This window comes from Lonchura striata, chromosome 2 (genome assembly GCF_046129695.1).
Source record: "Lonchura striata isolate bLonStr1 chromosome 2, bLonStr1.mat, whole genome shotgun sequence".
Classification (NCBI taxonomy): domain Eukaryota; kingdom Metazoa; phylum Chordata; class Aves; order Passeriformes; family Estrildidae; genus Lonchura; species Lonchura striata.
Window position 1 is genome coordinate 92,864,275 of NC_134604.1, and position 22,277 is coordinate 92,886,551.

Here is a 22,277-nt window from a genome sequence, read left to right on the forward strand (position 1 = left end):
TTCCAGAATGGATTCCTAAAATGGTTTGGTGAAGAAGAAGCATGTCTGACCAGGGAAACGGGCAACGCAGTATCATGTTTTTGGAGGGGTGAGGTGAGTGGAGGAACTTCTGCCCTGTGGAAATTATCCAAGGTTGTTTTTTGATGCCTTCTGGGCTTTGTGGCACCACAAGGGTGTCACACAATGGGAGCCACAGGGGCTGTCACTGGTAATGTTAGCACAACCTGTGGAGCTAGTTTTATTTATCTGCCTTTCCAACTGGCTACTGGAATTGAGTGGAGAAAGTTTCAGGGGGGACCAGCATCTGGCAGAAGCATTTCCTTGTTTACAAGGATGAGAAAAATGGGTGTAATTCAGTTTGAGAATTTCTTAATCTCATTTGAGTTCTGCTGAAGACAGAGTCTTGATCTTACCTGTTCTTTTTCCACACCCCTGTCTTTCAGCCCTTAGAAATACAGAGGCTTTCTGGACAATATTTTTTTCTGTAGCTGAGGGAGCAGTGGGTAACCAAGTGATCTGCTCCAGAACCACAGTCAGCATCACTGACACATCCATTAAAGCCAGAAAAGTGCATGCAAGAAAAATTTGTGAAATATGGTCATTAGCCTGTATGCGGTGCCTCTTAGATTGTCAAATAAACTGTTGAAGATTCGAGCTTTGTTATTCTCTTTATTGTAGGCATAAACCAAGGGATGGAATAGTGAGGAAATATGAATAAAGTCACTCCTAAACTTTTGGCCAGGATGGCATATTACCATATTACCATATTGAAGACTTTGCAACATCTCCCTTTTTTTTTTTTTAATACTTTCATGTGGGGTGAGTGTCCGTAGTGATGCAGAGTCCCAGGCAGGTGCAAAGAGGAGCTACTGTACTGCAAAAACCAGGCCTTTTTAAGCAGTTAGCCCATTATCAACTGCATACTTTTAAATCATAACAAATAAAATTCAACCAACCACCATACACCAGGATGTGAATATGCCATGATTACAAAACTTGTTTTTCTGCCCCTAATTCAGCCGAGTCTCTTTCCCACAGTCCTTTTCTGCTTAGCCAAACTAACAGGCCTGAGCCATGATTTTACAAGGCCTTCCCTTTGTAAGTTTTTACCTATATGCAACACCTTCAGGTTAAAATGCCAATGGAATTAATCAAAATTAGGAGTGTTCAGCAGAGCAGGAAAGACTGCAGAGTGCTGCTGCTGCGAAAATTAATAGAGACATTCTGGAACCCTGGCTCCATTGCATGACTGAGTCCGTAACCTCAGCTATTGAAAGTTCATTAAATATGTAGCTTTGGGGTATGTAATAAACAATTTCAAAGATTGGAGATTATAAGAAAAATGAAAAATAAATTAACTATGTTCATTACAGTATCATTGCTTCATTTTGCCTTCAGAAACTGGCACGTACGGTTTGGCTGAACAGACATGGAACAATTTATTTTGATCAGTATGAAATACAACACATTTTACCCTGCTCCTCTTACTCTTTCCATGGCTCAGGTTGCATGGAGTTTGATTAATGTGCATGCTTTATGTGGAGTAATTTTTACTTTTATATCCCCTCCCATAGCTATATAAAAAGTCAGCATCTAGTGTGGGTGGGAACTCCCTTGTGTTAGAGAAAACACACACATATGCATTTTTTCTTTCCCTGAATTTGTGTTCTATGTTTTTGAAGGAATTAAGTTTCAAGCTCATAATTTTTGCTCTTTAGTGAACATAGTATTGGGCTAGGAAGAGAGCAAGCCTAGAAATGAGTAATCAGCCAGAGTCTTCAACAGAATACCACCCCAACAGCTACAGGCTTGGTCTTATGGGATGCACTTTAATATAGTCTCTACAACTAGCAATTGAAGGCAACAAATATATTCTTGGCCCTACTAAGACCATTTGATGTACTAATCTAGTTTTAGGTATCCAAGTAAAACCTGTTGCTCCCAATGGTCTATATTGTTGTGACTGGAGTGTGCACATTTAATTGGTAAATAAAATTGAAACCAATGGATTCTTTTTGTGGTAATATTTATACCACTGATAAAAGAAAGCCTGGCTTCAAGCTGAAAATTTTCAATCTTTTCAATATGGACAAAAGTAGAATTTTTTTTTCCCAAAAAACCTCCTGCTAAATTTAATTTCTTCAGTGTTTTTGTTCTGATACAGATATATGCGTACAGTCTTCAAAGTGCTCCGTGTAAAAGCTATTTAACTACAGAAGACTTGTCTAATAATCTCCATTGGTGTACAAGAGCTATTGCATTGGAACTATTTGGGTTGTATCAACATTTACAATACTGCAGGTGTTGTTAGTCACTGACTCCTTGAAAATACAGCAACTTTTCAACTTTTCCCTTCACTGCTTTATTTCTAATGGATTACAACACTACACTATGCCTGACTAAGAATCTGCTTTCTCTGTCATTTTCTAATTTTGACTGTGATCTGTATTACACAGCAGCAGAAGTAAAAGCAGCTTTTCTTTTCAACCATCCCACTGACATAAGTGCATTACTGATAAATTGAAAACAAGGTTGTTCATCTCTTGCAAAAGTGTTCTGACTGGCTGTGTCAGTGCTGGTCCTGTGCCCTGGCAGAAGCTGCTCCACAGAGCTCTGTAGCAGCCATGGAGAGCTTTTTACTGACTGTGAGCAACAACTGAAATACCATGAAGAATCCACATATTAACATTAGGCTTATTTAAAAATGGGGGAGAAACCCCAAAATCGCCTAAAACTCTCAGCATCATAGCTTGCATTAAAGGAAATCCTCAGCTTGATTTTGACCCTCTGCTGCTGCTTCTTTACCTTTACCTTTGCAATTCAAGACATTTACCCAGACTTGGGTTAAGACAGCAGGATAATTAGATCACAACTAAATTAGAGGGGTTTGTTTATTTTCTTACCATATGAGTGGCTCTATTTTTTCATGCTATCAAGAGTGCTTAATCCAGTCAGAAAGTAGTTTCTGAGATACAATAAATAGACATTATGTTATTATAAATATACTGACATTGTTTAGAGATAGAAATCATGATTTGGGAAGCAGGGGATATAGAGGTGAAAAATGTTGTTTGACAGCTGACAAAGTAATTAGAAGCTGACTTGACAGCCTTCACTCCTGACAGCCTAATCCAGTACAGCCACTCATTCCCACAGGCTGTGCACTGAATGTAGGGGTGAATTCTTCTCAAAGCCATAGGAACACCATCAGGTGTTTCCACTCCTGCAAGGTGAAGGCCTCTGTGGTTCTTGTGGCCAAGGCAGTATCCATCCATCAGGACACTGCCCTGGAGCCTCCAGGGTTTTCATTCTGCCCTGGCCACTGTGCACAGCTCAGGTACCAGAAAAGGGCTTCAGCACACCTTGGAGATGAATTTCCTCCAGACAAAAGGACTCTTTAGGCATTAGGTGTGCAGAGCTGGGCTCTGTAGCAGCCATGCTGCCCTCCTGGGTTTTACCAAGGCCAGGGGAAAAGGACAGACTGCATGAGGACTGAGAGAGGTCTGTGTTCATTTTCTGGACAATCCCAGGATGTGCAGTTCTGGCAGCTTGCACACGGAGCCCCTGCACCAAGGCTGTCACCTGCTGTTGATGAGAAACAGCAGAGTTTATATACATGTATAAGCACAGGAGGGAAAAATACACATAGCAGTACAGCACAGGTGATAACACACAACCTGAAAATTATCCAGCAGGAAGCAACAGGACACCTGACAGAGGTTTTGTTCAAAACAGGCTTAAGCAAGGTATTTGCATGCATAGGAAGGAGCAGAGAGATATGCTGAACAAGCATGAGAGTGGAAGCAGGGAATATAACATGAACTTAAAAGGAGGTTGTTTGTTTTCATGTCTTTAAGGAATGCTGTCAGTCCTATGCTCATCAGACATAGACAACAAATAAGTTTTTCCAGAAAGTGAGTATGATCTTAACAGCATCTGACTGCACAGGTGAACATTTTCTGAATACAATGACATTTCTGTTGCCTTTTTATATAAAGCATCACTGGAAAGAGTACCCCATGACAGAGTATTTACTGTAAAAGCAGGATAGAGAAAAGTGACCGAAGGAAGAAACCCATCTTGTTTCAGCACTGTAAACATGGAGCTGGCTGTTTGCATCCAGCTTGAAAGCTGAGATCTTGCACTCAGCTCTCCTCCCGTGGCATCAATTTCCAGAGCATGAAGAGGGGTCTTACAGTGGTTGGTGAATCCCCAGGCAGCAGCAGCCTCTGGGCTGCCATGACAACCACAGGGCTATGGCCACGGGCTCTGGATGCTAGCACACACTGCCTGGCTGTTGGCTTTGTGACTAATTCCTTACCATCAGCTGACTCTTGCCCTCTGCCAATGCTTCTTCCGATTCAGAAAACATGGGAAGTAATTTCTACCAGGCAGATAATTTGTATTGCTGACTTAATGGCACTTTTCTGATTAGTGGAACCAGATTATTTTACAAAAGAAGGCATCAGTTGACCATTTTATGAATGGCCTAAAAAATATACCATCTTTTGTCTCTCTTTTTTATTTTCTAGGTCCAGGACATTCTTGATTACTCCAGCAGTGACAGAGTATGTGAGCAGCAATATCTCAAGGAAGTCAGCATCTCTGTGCAGTATGACTGCAATATGAATTATTTTGGACTCATGCTGTGGCTGCTTAGGGGAAGAGACTCTCTGTCTCCACCACAGTACCTTCACAGAGCTTATCAGCAGAGCTTTTCCAGAGGGTGGACAACCTAGGTAATCTCTGCTGTTTGAATCATTAATCTTTGTCAAGTATTTCTTGCTGTGATAAGCTTTCAGTTTAATTTGTGGGTAGAATAATTCATATTCAGAGCAGTGGTAGCAAAACTGTGTCCAGGCAGGATAAATGCTGGTCCTTACTTGCCACAATACCATGCATTTTTAAGATTCTGCTGTTTGCTTAATTAGAGAGAGGTGAATGAAGAGCTCTGTAGTTCTCCACTGGCATACCAGGGGTGTGAACAGCCCCTGCTCATCCAGTCCACATCTCAGCATTGCTGAGACCAGCACTGGGCTGCAGCAGGGCCCCAGCAGCCAGTGACACCTCTGCCCTTGTGTGAAACCCTCTGAGCAGCTGCAGCGGCGGTGGCCCTGGACACAGACTCTGGGCAGCTCTAGGTCTCCCTCTCCAGGAGCAAGGCTGATGAAAAGGCAGCTACTGAGGCTGATCATCAGGTCCTTCACCTGCTAGCTTCTTCAGAATGTAAGATTGTGAATTCACCACTGAAAAAAAAAAAAAAACCTTTCTTATTGCACTCACACAAGTGTTATGTGTTTGAGCTTTCAGGTTAAGCAGTAAGAGAGCAAAGCGTAGTGAGGAAATATTTAAGAGACAATCTCTTGGGCCTTCAGAGTGAAGGGACTTCCCCTGACTCTTTGCAGTAATTCATTTATTAGCTGCTGGGAAATAGCAATAATAATAATAACAAGCACATGTTTATCATTATTATTTATCAGAACTTGTCCCTTCCCTATGAAGTGGGGTTGGCAATTCTGCAAAAGCACAAAGAGGCTCATTAGGTCTATGGGGGCCTGGCAGCCTCCACAGAGCAAAGGGAGCTCTGCCGAAGGTTCTGCTACCTGTGCCATTGCACCAGTTTACTTAAATTTAATGGGGTGGCAACTTAAAACACTACAAACAAGTTTTCCATTAGATATGGTTTCTATGGCCACTGGATTTCCATGGGAAGTATATGCTTTGACCCCTGAGCCTATAGCGACGTCCCCCTTCCTCCCTGGGCCACGGCACTCACATTTCCCTTAGCTGCATGCCCTTAGCAGTCACCTGGTTTTCAGGAAGACCTGACCCTGGCCATCAGGGCTGTCTCACTGCTGTCAGCCCAAGAGCCCGAGCACACAGGCTCTCAGGCACAGTTAATCTCTTGCAGGACAGCAAGACCAATGTGCTGCATCCCTCAGCAAGATTCCACGTGGAGGCTGAATTGCCCAGAAGCCGTTTCATGTTTGGCACCTGGTGTCGTGCTGAGAAACGATGCTGCGAGGAGGAAGACGAGAGACGCGTGGGCCGTACTTCCCCCAGTTATTCGGGTCAGAAGGTGGAAGGAGCGGGGCCCCGGGCGGGCCACCTGCCGGCCCCGGGGCACAACCCCGGCATCCCCCGACCTTCCTCCGCCCCGCTCTGCGCTCCTCGCAAATCACCCGGCAGCATCTCCAGCCTTCCCAACTCCTACGGGACCGGGCGTATCCCCAGCATTCCCGTGACGGCCAGTATGTTTTATCCGACCTCGTAAGGTAAACATCAAAATCACATAATGGGAGACTTCGGGGAAAAATACAACTTCTTTTTCTTTGCAAGAGCTTGTTTCGGAAGTAATTCCTCCAGTTTTTGTCTGTGCAAATAGTGTTGTGGCTGTATATACATATATACATTCCTGCAGTCTTGATTTTCCTGCTTGCCCAGATAAAGGCACTAGCCCGAGATTGCACCTGCTCCCTCCTGTCTGAGCATCAAGTTTTCTTTTACATAGAAAAAATGAATAGCAAAAGGACAGGAATAGTGCTTCAGCTATAAAATTTGGATACAAATTTTTAAGCATCCAGAATCGACAACAGAGAGATGCCTTCATGCCCCATAATGCAATTACATTCTTGACATGCTATTGTAATTGAAGTGGTTCGTATTTCCAGGCACAACAACACAAATCTGCAAAATTCCCACATAATGTAGTATGAGACTAAACACTAAATCAAATTGTTGTTTCTTCAAGGATATTTTCCAGAAGTATATCTATCTTCTAAAGGATATCCCCCTGCTTCAAGTTTTTTCATATATTCATGCCCAGAACAGACAAAGCAAAATCTCAGAGAATCTTAACCAGAGTTAATTGAAGGGATAATGCCATTGTAGATGAACTTTATTGTTAATAAATGAGAAATCATTCACCCTTGGGACACCTAGACCTGACAGGGTATCCTACAGGAGGCCTTCAAAAGCACCTCTTTTCATTGACTGTATAGAATATGCCCAAACCATTCAGTCTGGGAACTGAGGAAAAAGTGTGTCTTACAGGCTGAAATCAACAGGCTGCCTTTAGGACAAGGTACACCATAGCTCAATTCAGATTATAGAATTATTTAGGTTGGAAAAGATCTCTGAGACCATTGAGTTCACCTGTAAACCCAGCACTGCCAAGTCCCTCACTAAGCCTTGTCTTTTAAATATCTCCAGAGATGGTGACTCAACCACTTCCCTAGGCAGCCTGTTCCACTGCCTGACAACACTCGAAGTGAAGAAATTTTTCTTATTATCCAATCTAAACCTCCCTGGTATAACTTGAGATAATTTCCCCTCATCCTATCATTTCTTTGGGAGACCTCCTTTCAGGTAGTTGTAGAGTGATAATGCCTCCCCTGAGCCTCCTTTTCTGCAGGCTGAACAACCCCAGCTCCCTCAGCCGTTCCTCACATGATTTACTCTGTAGACCCTTCAAGGCTCCATTGCCCTTCTCTGGACACACTCCAGCACCTCAATGTCTCAATGTTTTCTGCAAAAAGGGAATTGTAAAGGCTAAAATGCAATTGTGCTAATACAGATAAGCAATGTCAAAACTAGAGGCTGGGTTGTTAGTCCCTGAGTGATCCTGGTGAACAGTTACTTTTCTGCATTTGTTATCATGTTATGTTAATGCAATTAATATGCACAAAGAGTAGATACTGATCAAATGCTCTCAGAAGAGGCTAATTTTTTTTCTGCCATCAGCAACTGAATTTGTCAAGGTCATGAATCATCTCATTCTTCAGCAATGACTGATTTCAGAATATGACCAAACCAGCCTCCATCTACTGGTTAATAGTTAACAATTTCAAGAGTCTGATAAATTCTGGGCCAGATCTGAAAACATGTGAGGGCTCAAAGTTAATATTTATCTTAGCAGGGTGAAAATATAAACTACTGTCCTGGTTCAGGGCAAATTTGGGCAAGAACCCCAAAAGGGTTCCTCTAGGAAGCAGATTCAATCAGACCCTCCCCCCAACAGATTCGGGAAAGATAGCTCCTTGGAGAAAAGTGGAAAAAAACCTGTTTATTAAACAAGCAAACTTCAACAATATTAAACAATAAAATATTTCTCGCCACTCCAAGAGAGAGACAAACTCAGAAACCCACCCCCCCCCCGGGCTGCAGCTCGGCTCGTTCAGTCTCTGATCTCTCCCTCCGGCGCTGGAAATGCCACGGCCCAGGCTCGGTCCTCTGGTCCACAGGTGCTGCTGCTGCTGCTGCTCTTCTGGTGTTCAGTCCAGAGCAGGTCCAGAGAAAGGGAAAAAAACACAGTCCAGGGAACTTCTTTACCTCAGCTAGCTAAAACTAACTAGAAAAGCAAAGGAGAGCTCTGTCTCGCTCTCTGTCCGTCCACAGACAACACAATCCAGGAGCAGGAATGTGGAGGAGGGAGTGAGTTCTTGAAAACAAACTCCATGCCTCTTCCCTGCCGTTCACTGTTGGAACAAGCCTTAAAGGTGCAAAACTTATTATTCAACATAAACAGGGCAGACAATTGGGGATAAAGGCATCATACAGCCAACCTAGGACATTCCACCCCTTATACCCATATCATCAGCTTGCTACTAAAACTAATATATATATTCAAACCCTACAAACACATACATTATACATCCAGTATACAGCTATACACAGACAATGGCAGTAATATTCAGCAAACAGTGATATTTACACATAGTTTTCACCCAACAATCAGATCTCCCTGAGGTACACATCATGTTCTTCCATCTTTCTGCATTATCCACCATGTACAACCTGGTCCCTGAGCAAAGATAATCCCACGAATGGGTTTGTCTGTACTCGAGGCAGAATTGATCCTCACTGTCTTCCCTAACAAACCCCTGACATGCACTACTGGGACTTTGTCTCCATCTAATATATGCAAAGGCTCAAACTCGGCAGGGCCCACTCGATTGGTAGAGCCTCGGGTATTAATTAACCAGGTGGCTTTTGCCAGATTCTGCTCCAAATTTTTGAAAGATCCCCCACTCAAAGCTTTTAAGGTGGTTTTTAACAGTCCATTGTACCCTCCACTTTGCCTGCAGCTGGTGCATGGTAGGGACACCCACTCAATACCGTGTTCCCTAGCCCAGGTGTTGATAAGACTATTCTTGAAATGAGTCCCATTGTCTGACTCAATCCTCTCAGGGGTACCATGCCTCCAAAGGATCTGCTTCTCAATCCCAGAATGGTGTTATGGGCCGTAGCATGAGGCATGGGGTGGGTTTCCAACCATCCAGTGGTGGCTTCTACCATGGTGAGCACATAACACTTGCCGTGGTGTGTCTGGGGCAGTGTGATGTAATCAATCTGCCAAGCCTCCCCATAACTGTACTATACCACAGGGGCTTCACCTGCTTGGCCTGCTTGATGGCAGCACACGTCTCACAGTCATGGATCACCTGATAAACACTGTCCATGGTTAGATCCACCCCTCGGTCTCGTGCCCACTTGTAGGTGGCATCTCTGCCCTGATGGCCTGAGGCATCATGAGCCCATCGAGCCAGGAACAACTCCCCCTTATGGTGCCAATCTAAGTCTATCTTTGACACCCCTATGCTTGCAGCCTGATCTACCTGCTGGTTGTTTTGGTGCTCCTCATTGGCTCTGCTCTTGGGGACATGGGCATCTACGTGGCGAACTTTCACAGGTAGTTTCTCTACCCTGGTAGCAATGTCTTTCCACTCATTTCCAGTCAGGCTGATCTCAGCTTCCACTAAAGTAAAGTCCTGTGATCCCCCTGTCACATCAGCAATAGAAACACGTTCTGCCCCCACATATTTTGATGGGATTAATGTGCACTGTGCACCAGTGTCGACCAAAGCTTTATATTCTTGTGGTTCTGATGTGCCAGGCCAAAAAATCCACACAGTCCAAAAAACACGGTTTTCCCTAGCCTCTACCTGGCTAGAGGCAGGGCCTCTCTAAGCCTGGTTATCCTTCTTTCCTGGGGCATATGTCTTGGATGTTCCTTCAAGGGGATCGAAAATATTGTCATCATCATCATATACGGCAGTTTGGTTATGGGTCACTGGAGCTGCTCTCCTTTTGATGAAACTTCCTTTCGGAGTCTTGCCTTCCTTCAATTCACGCACCCGTTGTGCCAGAGCAGCAGTAGGTTTTCCATCCCATCTCCTCATATTTTCTCCACAATCGCGCAGGAAGAACCACAGCTCAGCTCGTGAGATGTACCTTCTTTCCCCATCTGAAGAATGTCTGCATTGGGTACCAGAACCTCTGATCTGTATTGTTGAGATTTGGAGAAAACCATCTTTAATCTCCTCCCTGAGTTTCTTATGATTCTCCTTTATCTTATCTTCTAATTTCTGCAGACGTGTTTCCACTGCTGCAATTCTGGCATGTGTTGGGCCATGTACAACATCTGCATATGCTCGGAGCTTCTTTGCCATATCGAGCACAGTCTCCTCATCATCATCTCGCTTCATTATTGCTAAAGCAGGAGCATATTCTTGTGGCCCAAGTCGTACAAGTTTTCGCCACATCATGGATGTACATGGTACCGAGTCTGGATTTACAGTATCTACATCATCTGAGAAGACAATCTCTGCCACTGCCATTTCCCTCAAGCACTGAATTCCTTGTTCTATAGTCTTCCACTGGGTTTGCTGCATATAGAGATCGTCTGCACACAGGTATCTTTGTGCCACACTTCCCAGGACCCGTGCCCAGAGGCTGCGAGGGTTAGCCCCCCTCATCATTCCTTGGTCAATAACCGGATCATGTGATAGGGATCCCAAATGCCTCACTTCACTACCATCCAGAATTGTAGCCTCCCCTGCAGCATCCCAAAGATGGACCAACCAACTAATTATAGACTCATCAGGTCTTCGAGTGTAATCCTTTCTTAGGCCACGAAGGTCTGTCAGGGAATAGGACTCAGTAGTGGCTTCTGACCCTGCATCAGTTGCCCTAACTCCGGCTTTTGTGTCAATAAGTAGCTTTGAGGGTCCTTCTCCTGGATCATCATGGCACTTCTCTTTCAGGTGTTTCGCTACCTCATCTGCGTTCTGAATTTGTTCACATGGAAAATCCCACTCTACAGGGTTAGAAAATTCCTTCAGGGTCTGGCCCATTTTCTCCCATTCTCCACAGCACTTAGGATTTTCCACACCTGAGCCTGGGATCTCATCAGCTCCTCTGGACATCTCAGCCCTCACTCTAGAGAAGCTACAGACTATATAAAGGAAGATTACCAGATAAAATACCAGAAAGATGGTCTCTTTAACATTCAGGGAAAACTGAACATTCTCAAAAAGTGACATAACAGATTCAAAAGAGAAGAAGGAAACGAGAGGCTGGAAAATCTCATCCTCTGCTCCTCCTCTAACAAACTGAATGCAATTACTAATAAACCCCCAAAACATACTACTGGAACTAGGATGCAGGGTAGGACGAAAAAACCATAAACTATACATATCTTGAATAGACTCCAGTATCTTTGTAAGCACCTTACAAATCACAATCACCAAAGCTATCAAAATAGCTATTTTAATCTGTGATCCTCTACTGCAAAAACTACATGTAAGGGACAATAATCCTAGTACCCAAAAAAGTACTAAAACCTCAGAAAAGCCTAGAGACCAGAACCACATGAAGGCCTCCACCACAAGAGACATTATGAATGCAAGAAACATGGCTACTGACTGCTTTAATCCACTACAGAGCAGGCACAACCAACATGCAATCAATAAAGGTTTTTTTCCACTTTCTCGAACCCCGGTAGTTGGGCGCCAATAAATGTATTTGTCCTGGTTCAGGGCAAATTTGGGCAAGAACCCCAAAAGGGTTCCTCTAGGAAGCAGATTCAATCAGACCCTCCCCCCAGCCAGTTGGGGAAAGATAGCTGTTTGGAGAAAAGTGGAAAAAACCTGTTTATTAAACAAGCAAACTTCAACAATATTAAACAATAAAACTTCTTGCCACTCCAAGAGGGAGACAAACTCAGAAAAATCCCCCAGGTTGCAGCTGGGCTCACTCAGTCTCTGATCACTCCCTCCGGTGCTGGAAATGCCACGGCCCAGGCTTGGTCCTCTGGTCCACAGGTGCTGCTGCTGCTGCTCTTCTGGTGTTCAGTCCAGAGCAGGTCCAGAGAAAGGGAAAAAACCACAGTCCAGGGAACTTCTTTGCCTCAGCTAGCTAAAACTAACTAGAAAAGCAAAGGAGAGCTCTGTCTCGCTCTCTGTCCGTCCACAGACAACACAATCCAGGAGCAGGAATGTGGAGGAGGGAGTGAGTTCTTGAAAACAAACTCCGCGCTTCTTCCCCCCACCCCTTCACTGTTGGAACAAGCCTTAAAGGTGCAAAATTTATTATTCAACATAAATAGGGCAGATGATTGAGGATCAAGGCATCATGCAGTCAACCCAGGACAACTACTTATTTCAGCAACCTTTTGCGATTTGTTTTCATTTTCTGTATGAAACAAATAGGGCAAAAGCAGCCACCTGTCTTGCCAGGGACACAATAAAAGAGCTGATCAGAAAAGTCTCTCAGAAACAAAAGACCAGACAAGAGGAAGCTACAAGAACCAGAATCATTATTTACCACCAATAATCAAGTAGTTTAAGACTGAACATTTACCCTCACCTAAGTTTTGATCAGGTTATGCAGATTTTGCAAAAACTTTTCCAATCAAAAATCTCTAACTACTATCTCTATACTTCTTTGCTCAAATCCAGTATAGATTATATTTCTGAAATCCACATTACTTAAATTTTTTTTCCTTTCAACCACCTGAATTATGACAATATAAATTTTATGATCCTTCCAGCTGGGAAGCAAGAGAGCACCTACAGCTTGAAAAATAAAACCTTGATCAGTTGTTAGACTCCATGTGGGTCATGTGGGTCTAGTAGCTTTATCCTAGAGGATGTGGCAGGCCAGAATCTGGGAGACCTTTGCAGCCTCTTTCTGCAGTCACCTCCTGGCTCCTTAACTGCCTCAAATTCTCAGTGTCCCACAGAAGGGATAAAGGAGCTGTCATTTTTATCTCCCGAAATGCCACATCTGTTAAATTTATCCTATAAGATAAGCTGGCCCAAGTTTCAGTTTTTGATTATATGTATCTTCAGCAGTTTGAAGGCTGCTCCATAAAACCATTTAATTCATAGAGGTGAGGAGGGTTCAAGTGTGAAACAGAGCAAGCGTACAGGAGCTCTTTCCAGGTAGATGCTGCTCAGCATTAGCAGCTTTGAGACTTTCTGATTTTCATTAGTCTACTCTCCTTTTTAACTTTTGATCTCCACAAGGCAAGAAGTTCTGCAATTTACTAATCATGCAATGCACTCAAATCATGCACTGAAAAGAAACAATTACTTCCTTCCATTTTAAACCTCCCACCACAAGACTGGAATGGCTTCTCTCACTGCTGGTAATTTCCTGATAGATTTTCATCCTTTTTATTGGCAATTTGAGGGGACAGGGACAATGAGGAAAAGGCTTTATCTGAAAAACAAACTCCACTTTCACTTCCTGAGTTGCCTAAATTCTTCAATTTTAAAAAGTTCTTCAGTTTCAAGTTCTTGCAGCTCTTGCGTCTTCATGCAAAGGTTTGTTACAGATCTTTTCTACTTTATGATCACAAAATGTACTTGCAATAAGTATAAGCACATTGTGAACTTGTGTGCCTTGTGCATCAAAACATGGGCTGTGATTTGAAGCTCACTGAAGTGGATGGAGTTTTTGCTACTCACTCTGAAGAACACAGCTAAAGTGTTCATTGCAATTTCTCCATCTGTACTCAATTTTTTTCTTTTTGTTAGTATTTATTATCAGTATGTCTACAAGTTAGGTAATTTATAACCCTAATCAAAAACTCATAACAGAATTTAAATTCAAGTCCATCCTTCTTCACTGAAGAATTTTAGCAAAAGTTTCATTTAGGTGTGCTTTTAACTGTTAATGGTATTCCTAGGAGCCAAGGAAATACTTCAGCACCCATCTGAATATGCCATGGGATTAAGTCCATACTTGCCATCTCACTGAGAATGGATTTTTTTTTTTCTAGACTCACTGATGTCTTAGAATTAGACTGGGTATTCCTATTTCTTTTTAATTTACCTTCTTTCATTCTTGTTTTCCATGCATATATTCTGTAATAAAGGTTTAAATCAATATTTTGTAATCTTTTTTTTCTCCTTTGGACATACCCCCGTCTGTTTCCCCTTTTAATCTCCGGCACTTTTTCCATTCAGTGTCATTTGTCTATATTAAATTAATTATCACTTTCTTCTTTTTCTGATTTTTGAAAAGCAGTGTTTCCATGTTATTTTATAGTAATCCCATCTGAGCTTTAGGGAATTAAAAGCTTCCTTATTTGACTTAAATAGAAACAAGCTTACTCCAATAATAATTCTTATGTTAATCTTATGTTAACATCTCCAGTATGTTCTAAAAGTTTTCTTTGCTCTCTATTTTTACTCCTTAAATAGACTAGCTTTGACATAAGCAGGTGTTTGAAGTAAATTAAATTATATAATAAATCTGGAATGAGTTTTACCTAGCATTTCTGTTTAAATTAGGGATTTACTTTAAATATCAGCTAACATTAATAATTTATCCAATGCCATCTATCTCACAGAAGCTGTTTTCTCAGTGTCTTAAAAGGATACATATTATCCAAATTCACTGAAGAAAAATCTCATAATAGAAACTTTTTTCTTGAGTATTTTCCTTCTTCTTTCATCCTTTAGGGTTCCAAGCTTTCCCTCATGATTAAGAGTTTCTTGCCCTGGGTGTGAAGGAGGGTTAGGATATCTTATAATCAAAGCTCTGGAACCAATCAGTAATGTATGAGGCCAAATACAGAACTGATTTGCTCCCATGAGCAATTCAAGCAAGGTTTTAGGGAGGGTGGCTTAAGTGAAAATGAGAGCTGGTCGTGGTGCTGCATTTCTTCAATGCTCTGAAGATGGAAACATTATATCAATAGTAATTAATACTGATAACTTAATGCCAAAGAAAGCAAATCCATAATTATATTTACCTCCCACTTGGCATTTCAAATGGAAAAAAAGCAAGCAGGCAGACTTTTAAATATTTTCAGAGCTGAAGCCATTTCAGGAGGTACTAAATCAATTATTTCAGAAACTTGCTTTTGTAAAGGGAATCCTCAGCAACAGATTTCATTTCTAGGTGACTTCCCAGGCCCCAAGAAAGACAGCAGCATCGACAGTCTGGAAAGATGTTGAAACAGCAGCATGCAATTCCTAACAACTCATAAGTGCCAAAAAATAGACTGCTTCAGCAAACATCGCAAATATTCACATAACAGAACTACATAGAGAATAACTGTTATAGCAGGGAAAAAAAGTTTCAGTTTCAGCTGCAAGCACTAGACACTGTTTGTCAGAGGCAATTTTAAAGTATTTTTGCTCTTGAATTTACAGCAGAATTTTCTCTACATAATTAGATTGGAGAATATTTTTTTGAGATGACTGAAGGTCAAATTGCATCATACTTATTTATATCTTGGCTATGAATAGTTCCACTGATCTAGGTAAGATTTCTGGAGGAGTACCCAAGGTGAGTAATGATCAAAAACTTGGTAATTAAAAATGAAAGCGTAGAAGCAAACCAGAACAGTTTCCTAAGATCAATCAACAGCAATTTTTTGAATGGTGAAATTGGAAATGCATTCAAAATAATAACACAGAAATTAATTCTCAGAAACACTGTGATGTAAAGTGATGTGTTGGGGACTGGTGCACCTCATTTTAATCATAAATACATGGTTAATTTCACAGAAAAAGTAGGAAAGTTTGACTGCACCATCTCTATGCAAACTCTCCAGGATATTATGGTTTGGCAATGTTTCAAATGTAATGAGGTTGCCGTCATTCTGTGTTTCAAACCATTTTATTAAAATGTAGCATTATTTTAGTGTCCTTTAATGCCTAGATATAATAACTGAAACAGTGAAAGTCCGACTAACTAGCTAGCAACTAAAATCTGAAATATTCTGGGGGTTTTTGTCTCTATATACAATTTAGAAAGCACCCAGGAAGTCCTTTTTCATATTCTAGGAAGAAAAGATTTTCTGTTACAGAAGCAACTAAGAAAATCATCACAGCTTCCTTTTTTTCCTAGTTCTAAACTAGGACTAGCAGAGGACTGGAACATTTTATGCAGTAAGTTTCTAATTTGAAGGCTACAAACTTGACAAGAATTTCCAGTATTGCTCTCCAAAAACATGCAAGTATAAATTATATTTGTCTAGTCTAAATTCCACTTTGATCATCCTTTTTTTTTTCTAATGTCAAAATTACATCTTCACATATATAAGTAAATAATTACTATCTTTATCCTTCTAATTGCATTAATATTTTCTTTCTAAATAGGTTCTCTTATCCATTAATAACTGGGGCATCTCTCATCCAAGAGCCACATCTGGCCAGATGAAACAAGAGCTCATGAAGGGGTGCAATACTTTTAGGAGAAGCCATTGTGATGAATTTCATTTCATAGTGATCAATTCACACTTTGAAGGTCACAGTGTTTCTTTCTGTAAGGGGATAAAAAGAGGGTAGCTGTTTTTTTTCCTGCCAAATTCAATCAATGTTTTTGAACTTTAACATGCACCAGGAGGAGAAATCCCACTTCTCTCTACAACTGTCAGTATGGGTGGGGAGGAGTTCAAAGAGGAAGGAAAAAAGGAGATTGCAATGGCTTGTCCAGCCAAGAGGTGAAATGAAAGTGTAGTAACAGGGCTAGAGGCAGGACAAAGTATAACTCCTGATTGGATGTGTGTCATGACTTAGGAATGGTTCCCCAATTTAGTGTTCCAAATGAAACATTCCAAACCACATGCCCCATGCTCACTCCTCTGTATCCCCTCCCTTTCCCTGCAGGGAGATGTAGAGGAGAATTGGAGGCTCAAAAGGTGAAGATCATGGGTTCAGATATGAACAATTACTGGAAACAGCAATGCAATAAAAAACTGAAGAGTAACAGCAACAATATTAATAACAATGTCTCTAAGAGGTGAACAATTCACATGTGGGTGCTCACCACACAGAAACTCCTGATAGCAGCACACCATGTGGCCATGCTTTGACAGCAGGAAGGGACCCCTTCCCCTGACCCCAGAAAATGATGTGAGGTGGTATAGAATTCCCTCCAGGCCCTAGCCATGATCCCTTCTGGCTACTGCGAAAATTTACCCTATCCTGTCTGGAGCCAGGGCAATGGGATTTTGCCCTGAGGCATATTTGTCTGTAATGCTCTTCAATGGCCTTTTCTTCATGACCAGAAGCAATGATGGCATACTGGGCACCATGTGAATTTACTCATAGAGAATAGCTGTGGCTACAGCCTAGAGAAATGACTTAAGGTATGATATGAAAAAGATGCTTGATATGCATGCATGTCATTAGAAATGGGGCAGTTCAACTAAAAATGTCTGTTCTTCTGTATATGTCGCTTTTTAAACAATTAATATGATGACAGTATTGAACTTGCAAATAAAAATTAAATTCTTTTAACTGTCACAAATGTGTCGTGGAAACGACTTCACATTTAAAGGTCACAAGTTGCATTTTTTTTGACTCCGATATCATTATTAGTCAATAGGATCACACTTTCTGATTCTGTCAAATCTGCACTCATATTCACATTGTGGGCTGCTGCAGTCATTAGGATGTCTCCTAGATACATGGGTCTGCTTATTATGGACAAGAATCTTAATGAGTTTATAAAAACCAAAGTAAATTCTGTCTTACTACTGGCTAACTTATTCCATCTCCTTCCTGATGCCAGGAAGAGTGAAAATCTAGTGCATTTTTTTATAGGCCATAATTCTGTAACTTCTTGTAAGCTTATGTGTACCTTTGTACACATACACACAGTGCCCTATTAAACTTCAGGAACATGATAGTAGGACAGCCGTGAATTCTCATATGGTGGTGAAGTCAGACTAGACCTTAAAATACTGCAGTTAAAAAAAAATCAATCTATGCAAAACTCACATTTAGTGCATTTACCAGAAATTTTTGCATTGTGATCACTTTGAATCACAATGCTTACTTTTTGATTGAATTTCCAGTCCTATATTTTTGAGTCATTTATTGAGTATATCCACACTAAGTCCCCTGAACTCAGGTAAAAAGAGTTTTCCTTCATATATTGGGAAGTCTAGAAGAACTAGAGCGACTGATTCCTTCATAGAGGGACACTCACCTGTGACAGTACAAGGTACTGGAGGGCTCAGATGATCTTGGTGAGCAGGAAGAACTAGCAAGGAGAGAATCGAGCTATCTGGCGCAGTGGGCACAGCAGGGCTGCTCTCTCCACAGAGTGCTAACAACAAAGACTAAACTTACTTCCTAAGAAAGACCTGGGTGGGAAATTCCTCCTGAGCTCCTATTTTCATCTGCATCTATAGCACCTGTGCATCAGGGAAGAGTTTATTTTTGCTCGCTCAGTGGCTGAGTATATCTACAACTCAGGTTGCTTCATGGTTTCCATCTAAGACCTGATGTTCAACTGTCTGTAGAGAAATTCTAATCTTCCAGGTCAGGCTTTTCTATGGTAAGGATGTCTTGAGCTGGATGGTTTATCATCTCACTTTCAGTGGGATGTGATTCAGACACCGACCAGGCAGAAATTATCCAGTGAAATACTTTTCCAATCCTGGTGAAAGGAAACAGTCCTACAACTGAGGTGCTCCAAAACCTGTAAGGTTTGAAGATGAGGTAGAGTAGGGGCACTTGCCAAGGGAAAATGAGCAGCCAGCACTGCTTAGCTGAAGACCCTGGGGACTGAAACTCAGTGCCGCCAACCATGGGCTGCCTCATCAGCCTCCTCTGTGCTGATCACAAAACCTGCAAAAAATTACTCACAGTCACTGCTGAGCTGATTTTTCATCAGCTTATCAAGCTCAGTTGTCATAGGGAATAGTCAAACCAAAGCTAGTGCCAGCCTAAGAAAAATGCTAGGAAAAGGAGAGAGAGAAAGGTGTGGAACTGCAACCCTAGAAAAGGGCAGACTAGCTTTTGATAGGTGGTACAGGCAATTTCCTGGATTAGGGCATCTATGTTGTGGACTAACCTGTGGAGTGGAGAGGAAGAACCTAGTATATGTTAGAATAAATATGTTGGCAAAGCAGTAGTAACATGAAGATGAGCTTTTTCAGGCTACACAGCTACTCATCACATTGCCACTGCTCTGTCTAAATATTTCAGGCTTTGTAGCCTGAAAGAAAGCACCTTGAGAGTGAGCTGTAGTTACAGCTGTCTGAAAGATGATGAGGGCAAATATTTCTGTTTCATGAGCATGCATACTCATTAAACAGAGTAAACTCACTGCTCATTAGAAGAAAGAAGTCATAAAGGAAGGCAATAAGCAGAAACAAAACCAGAAATTGCTGTGGTTCACCAAATGGTACCTGTTTGTAGCTTCTGCAGTGACCTCATGCTTCAAAGCACTGGTGTGCCAGCACGTATTAAGGACAAGGAAGAAGCCTCCCTTACTGTCCTTCTATTTAGATTGTAAAGCCTTGTCTAGGATTCAGTAGGTAACTGAGATAGAGGTGGCTCTAAATTATGGATTCTTCCATGTTTTAAAAGTAGGATAAGTTTGTACCACCTTTATCATTAGAAACAGTCCCATGGAGGTCACCTGTGGTACCTTCAGAAAGCACACATCAGGTCATGGAGATTCAACAAGCCTAAACACAGAGACACTGACAGAGGACAAAAAGGAGGCAGATTGAGGTGCTGAACACCAAGTCCACAGCACACCTGTGACATGTTGGGGGCAGAAGTTAGTAGCTGATGTGACATATCCTTTCAATGACTTGCCCAATTTGTCTCTAAAATAAGATCAGCTCAGCAAAAAACAACCCTGTTCTGTGACAAACATTTCACCTCATGTGAACTTACAAAATATTGTTAGTCTGAAGACCAAATGAGGACCATAGGCAGGACAATACATATATATAGGGAAGGCTGGCAAAGAAAAAAATAAACAGGCTCTAATTTTCTCCTGCAATACTAAGCAGCTTTCATACTGTGGGAGACTAGAAAGGTTGAGTTACCCTGACGTCAGTACAGTAATTATTGGCTCAGGTTTTTGGCTTGTGTACAAGGCTAACATTCTTACTCTTGGGAAGGTCTTACTTTAGCACAGAAGTGGGTAAGAAACTTCAATGTGCTGTCCCTCTTTGTATCCTAATTCAAGTGTCTCAATTTCAGAACATCTGGAGACCAACCATGGTGAGCACATTGTCATGCTGTCAGGAAGGCTAATGAACAACCTTATTGTAATTAAAGGTGTCCTCAGATGCTCTAAAATGAAAAACAAACACCAGACAATGTATGTAGTTCACATATATGTACTACCTAGAGAGTAAAGTATTCCATATTCCTTCCTATCAAGTAATTTGATATTCTTCATGCCCATACTGACAACTCTGGAGACATCTTGCTACAGACAACTCAGTGATTTGGGGAAATTATCTTGCAACAGGCCAATACATATGAGTGCTAGAGAGCAAATTAGAGGCTCTTAATGTTTTCCCAAATATTTTCACATATGCTCTGTTATTATTTATATTGCATTACAGACTATCGTGAACCATTTGACTTTAACTAGAGGTGACTTAAATTGCATGCTGTAGTTCGGAGTGCATTCATCCAAGGCGACGTCGGCAGTAATAACAAAACACACTGTGCTCTGCCTAGTGAGCGTGTTTTCCTGAGGTCAGTGGGAGCTCAGGCTGCTGAGGACTTCACAAACTTGACTCTTTAAGGGCTCACCTCAGGGGCCCTTTGACACACCTTGACCCTATTCAGATCACCACTGTCCTAAATTCTCCCAGGGATCTGAAACAACACACAGCACCCTCCCATCCTGTTGCATCTGATTATTAGGGACAGATTGCTGTGAAACAGAGACAGCCCTTTAAGTAAGCAGTGAATGGGAGATGAATACTAGTGGGGTAATGCACATCCCTTGTTGAGTGATAGTTCTTAGTTGTTACACCAGGCCCAAACCAGTACTGGACCAGATGAATCTGGGGCCTCGTTGAGCTAGGCTACGTTTAACATACAAAAGTGATACATTGCCATCAGTGACATTTGGCTGGTGACACTTTCAGGAGAGTCCCCTGTCTGTCTGTCTGACTGCTGCTAGCTGGAAATACACCCACTCAAATAGGTGGGGATGTAGTTATGTGTTTCAAGAAATTGCAGAAAACATCTGTGAAGGGTGCAGGCTTCTCTTTATATAGAGCATGTTATTAACAGAGCCTAAAATCCCAGTTGCATTTTCACCCTGTTACTCAGACTATTTTCTGTCCTAACTTCTCTGCTTACTTTTAGAAACTATTTTTAATACCAGAAAGAGCTACATTTCACTAGTACTTGAAAACAATTTGAACGCAGCAGAATTTTGATAAAATTCAGAAATAATTGTGCTTAAATTGTGTGTATAAATTTAGAAATGTTAAGTGCTTTAACTGCTAGGATTTGGTACCAGAAGTATATCAATAACTGTGTTTCAGCTTTTAAGTGTTTTGTTATTGACTGGACAGTAAAATAGTTCATAAGGTAAGAGTATGTAAACCCAGGATTTTTTTACAGGTGCAGATCCTTATGGTCTAAACTCTTTGATACTCTTTCTGATACGGCACCTGCCACTTCAAAAGGGTGAAACGTATTGCACATGGGAATTTGCAAGCAGTCTCCATACAAAGAGAATTTTTGTTATTTTTACACTTTCATACCAAGCACCCAGAAGAAACTACTTGCTTTGTGGTATGTCAGAGAAGCACTCTGATCCAATGAGTATGTTTTTCCCAACTTTAGGAGTGAGATGGGAATCCAGGCAGAAAATCCAAAGGCTGCACATGCCACAGAAAAATAGAGCAACACAATTATCCAAGTGAAACAATACCCCCCACCCAATTAGTATTGCACACAGCCCTGAATCACATCCCATATTAATACCTTGAAGTCATTTGTAAGACTTTTTTAACCTAAAAATTTAACATCCCCTCTCTATGGGTATAGCCAATACTTTAATATCTGAAGCATATTTTATTCTGAACTGAAATTACATATCGCTGGGTACAGCTACAATATTACAAATCTGGTCTGTCAAAGCAGAATAAGCAAAAGTAAGTAGGCATGGCTTAAAAAAACCCGAACTGTCACACAGCTAATCCTTTTTAGAAGGTAGGTGAAAATCAAAGCATCTCGTAAATATGCAGCCTAGAC